Here is a 4,691-nt window from a genome sequence, read left to right as displayed (position 1 = left end):
GTGGGGGAACTTGCACAATCGGTGGCTGACTAAATACTTTTTTGCCCCACTGTAAGTAGCAGTCAGATCTACATCTCAGACTCTGCAGGCCTCAGTTAGCATGTTAAATGTTAAAGTTACAGAACAATTAGAAAAAGACTGAACAAACAGTGAAGTCATCTGTCTGACAGCTGAAGCTTGGCTCATATTTGATCGTCCTACTGCACAATGATCCTAAGCAGGAACAAAACAGAAAGGCTGAAAATGAAAAGAATTAGGGGGTTACAAAGCTCCAGTCAAAGTCCTGAACCTGACTGAAATGCTGCCACCCTCCTGTCTTCTTTTCTCTCTCCTCTCACTGCCCAACAGGTCGCAGCAGACAGCAGCCCCTCTCTGAGCCTGGTTCTGGTAGGAGCCTCTTCCTGTTAAAAGCCAGTTCTTCCTTCTCACTGTCACCATTTCCTTTCTCACAGGTTTTGTGGCTCCTTCTCTGATATTTTAGCCTCTTTTCCTCATGATATTAACTGCCATGAGGCAACTGTTGTAGTAAACTGCTAAATACAGTTGAATTGAACTGACTTAATAAGTGGGAAGTTTGCAGTGCTGCTGAATAACAGATTTACATTTTGGTCAGAGTTCACTGAACAGTTGTTGTGCTACAAACTCTCCATGTAACAGACTGAGTGTTACTTAAACCTACAGGACATAATGCATTAATTAGAAAGCTTCAGTGATGCTTTTGGACACTAACTAGCCAGACATGTCCAGGATCCTGCTTATACAGCAGATATACTGTGTAAAGCTTTAATTTTAAACCGGGGTCTGATGTTCTATCTCCTAAACTGTCATTTTCCAGCATGTCAGCTGAAAGACTGGCTCGATTTAAGTGACTCCTGAAAGCTTATTTTCATAGATTAACTTTGCCTTTAAACATTTGCTCTTTTCTTTGGCTTTCAAATACCACCAATTGGTCCACCCCTAGGATTGGATCCCCTGGCACAAAGAGAGCAATAAACTGGGCACCTGTGTGGTTAAGTGGCAGAAGAATTGCTTTGAATTATACAAAAGAGAAATCAAGCAACCACTGACTAAACCAGGGGTGTCAAACATAAGGTCTAGGGACCAGAATCCACCTATCACAGGCTCCAATCTGGCCCACTGCACAGCTTTGGAAAGCTTTTCCTACTGATAAAAGCCTCACCCATTTTCTGTGAATTAACAGATACTTTTTGCTTTATTGTACACAACGGTTTCTTGTTTCTAATTTAAGCCCAAAAGAGATGTGCTCACAGATTTCTTTCTTTAATACAGCAACATTGAGACGTAATGTTAAAACTGGACTTCTTTCTCTTCTTCAGCAACTTAACGAAAAAGTTAAAACTCTTTTACATTGACAGTCAAGGGAGCTTCACTGGGCTGGTGAAAGTGGGCTGTATGAGTTTGACACCTCTGTGCTAAACAAATGGGACAACACTGAAAAGATGCCTGGTTGTGTCAGGACTCCCCAGATGTCTATTTACACCTACAGCCAAGGGGCCACTCTGTCAGTGATGGGGTTGTACACATCGTGGACAAACACTGGTTTGAGCAGTGAGTGAAGCCATAGAAATGGGAGTGAACCAAGGGAAAGTGTATCTTTCACCATCTTAGAACGATTGAGCTCATCCATCCTCCAGTTCTTGGCCATTGATCAGCAAATGTGAAACTGATCTCATCGCTCACGTTCTATGTGACGGTGCTGGTTTTGATCTAGTTATATGTTTGGTGATGCCTGCAGTTAGATGAGACTGAAAAAGTCACGTGGATGGGTGAGGAAATGTTCCTCCTGCTGAAAACGCTGCGTCCAGGTGAACCAAATATTTTCCAAATAATTCACGTTTTACTTGGGGTGGCTGGAGCTCAGGCGGTCATCCACGGATCGGAAGGTTGGTGGTTCGATTTCTGGCTTCCCCCCAGTCTGCATGTCAACTATCCTTGGCCATGTTGCTCTCTGATGCATCCATTGGAGTGTGAATGTGTATGAATGTTAGATACGCACTAACAGATTAGAAAAAGTGCTTGTGTGAATGAGTTAGTTGTATAAAGTGCTTTGAGTGCTTAAATAGAGTAGAAAAGCGCTATATAAGAACCAGACCATTTACTTTTGGCTCTTCTTCACACACTTTCTTGTTTCTATGAATTTATGTATGAACATGTACTTAAATGTGTTTTTTTATGGAGAGATTTGTCCACTTCTTTAATGTATCTATGTGAAACACTTTAAATGTTTTTTATTATTATGACAGTGATAGCTGCCTCTTGGCTTAACCTTTTTTTTAGGAGAGCTATGCAAGAAGAATTTCCTGAAATTCCAACAAACTCATCACAAGCTGCACAACAGGACTAGGAAATGGAAAAGACAGGGATGTGTGTGAGACTGACTCGATGACACTGACGGTCTGAACGTGTGGCAGACAGTCGTAAAAATCATCTCCTCTCTGACAGTTTTCCCTTTATTTTCTAAGTCTGGGGTTTATCTCCACTGAGCTGGAGCCAACCAACCTTCACCCAACACAAGAATTTCAGAGGAATGTGACTGTGGTCAAAACGTGGCAACACTGTGTGGTTCCACCATGAAGGGAAGGGGAAAGAAAAGAAAACAAAAAGGCATTTTTCTTCTTCTGCCCTCTGTTTTCTAAAAAAAGACAAAGGTCAGGAATTCCATTCAGCAGGAAACAAAAACACTTTTCTTCAGGGTGAGAGCGCAATCGGAGATGATTGTTTCAATGAATGTATTAATTTGACCTAATGGATTGGAACATGGGGATGGTGTGCGGTGATGGAAACTATGAGTGCCGGAGGCAGGGGGGGGCAGCTGTTTGCTGAGTCTCCAGAACAAAATCTGTAATCTGATGGAGACATGACATCACTCCAACAGAACAGGACCGAAGGGCCTCGTTAACACGAAACAGACTAGAGTGCAAAACATGTTTGTTTGTGTGGGATTTTATTGGCCAGATATTACTTTGTGTGCCTCCGGCATCTGAGCCAGTTCAGCTCTTGAGGGGGGAAGTGTTTCCTCAAGGGTCTCCTTGTTCTTTTTCTCATAAATCTGACTTCAAAGGCACTTATTCACAGTATCAGTTACTCATTTGGACCATGTTCAGGCTCCCAAACCCCCAAATAGCATCATTATTTCCTCACACTAAAAGAACTTCCTTTGGCTTCAAAGATTTGGTTTATATCGGTCCCACGTAACTTTAGAGTCCACTTTCTAATAAGGCACATTTTAAAGATAACAGTGCAGCTTTAGAGTACATTGAATTATCACATTTTAATTCAACTAAGCAGTTATTCACTTTTAAACCTAATTACTAGAGTGAGTTATTACAACCTGGCAACCTGCAAGCTTCTCATTTAATTGATCAATTACTAACCATTAGTAAAGCCATGAGTGGGTCATGAAGAGAGCCTTCTTAAAGAGTGGAACCTTTCATTTTAAAGCCTCAATCCACGCAGATATTTAACGATGACTAAAACATGTCAGTAACTAGTTTTGCAGCAGGCGAAGACAGGTGTTTGTGCCTCCGCTGATAAAACTAGACCTCACAAAAACATTCATTTTTCACACAGTAAAGCTACCTAAAGCTGCTCCTTTGCCCCCCCTCCTTATGCTGTGAAGCTGTCAGTAAATGTACACGTACCGCTCTCGGCGCACCAGCAGTTTCTGGAGATGCTCACAGGAGACTCTACAGCCTCTGCAGGACCTGCAGCCTCAGCCAGCCGCTCTGCTCTGCTCTGCTGAGATGACAGATAGTTAAATCCACCGTGGACTCCAGCGAGCTGAAAGCTGACGGCTTTCCACTGACAGAAGCATCTGCGCCGTCTCTGGTGCGTAAAACCAAAGCGATTCCTCCAAAACCCCGCCCCTTCCCCCCACCCACCTCTCTGTCCTTACACTCCCTCTTTATTTCACTTTGCGGGGAGCTGAAAGACGGTAGACTCCATGTGTTTTCTGGACGTAACTGAATATTTTAAATACATGGTAGACTTTAAGGGATCCTCGGGCTAGTGCAGGGGCGTTTCCGGGATTGTTTGGGATGGCAAAAAGCGGGGAAATAAATACTGTGGAGAAAACTGGGCACGATTTTCAGGCTCATGTGCAGCAGCCCCATGTGTCCTCAAACAGGTCTACTACATGAAAAGTGATACTGCACAAGAGTTTCAGGGTTATGTATAAAAAAAGTGACGAAACGCGTTTAGACTTACGTAAAAGCTGCAGTCCTGTTTAATAATAAAAAAAACTTTAACTTTTAATTACAAGACCCAAAGTAAAAGTACCCCTTTGGATCATAATTATTCATTACTTAGTGTTTATTTGTCACTTCAGTGTAGTTGGGGGTGTTTTATTTCTCTATATACTGCTATCTAAAATCAATAAATCAATATAATACACTAAGGGGCAGTGCCACCCTGTGCCTGCCTTTGGACACTCCCTTGCCCTGCTGATCATATAAAATACTATCTAAATATAAATTTTCCAGCAGGAACGCTTTATTGTGACTTTTATTGGATTTAATACCACAGTAAAAGTCAGAGTTGGGGCTTAATCTCAACTCTGGAAGTGATTTTCTCTTACCAACAAGCTGAGCATCACCCCCACAGCTGTCCTCTCTCTGCACACTTTTCATCCATCAAACACAAATGAGGAGCTGAGATCAGCTTTAAAGCCT

General features: G+C 42.3%; 1 protein-coding gene across 1 annotated transcript in view; it reads right to left on the bottom strand.

Moving 5' to 3' along the window:
* LOC102201537 (four and a half LIM domains protein 3-like) overlaps positions 1-3,950 on the bottom strand; it is a 35,486-nt gene extending 31,536 nt beyond the window's left edge. The window contains exon 1 of the mRNA XM_005739696.2: positions 3,663-3,950. The gene's annotated coding sequence lies outside the window, so the exon portion shown is untranslated. The remainder of the gene's footprint in view (positions 1-3,662) is intronic.
* Positions 3,951-4,691: the final 741 nt, after the last annotated feature.

The sequence above is a fragment of the Pundamilia nyererei genome, unplaced genomic scaffold (genome assembly GCF_000239375.1).
Source record: "Pundamilia nyererei isolate P.nyererei 1_Seehausen unplaced genomic scaffold, PunNye1.0 scaffold00093, whole genome shotgun sequence".
Classification (NCBI taxonomy): Eukaryota; Metazoa; Chordata; class Actinopteri; order Cichliformes; family Cichlidae; genus Pundamilia; species Pundamilia nyererei.
Note: the sequence above shows the minus strand (reverse complement) of the source record. Positions and strands in the feature narration are given on the sequence as shown.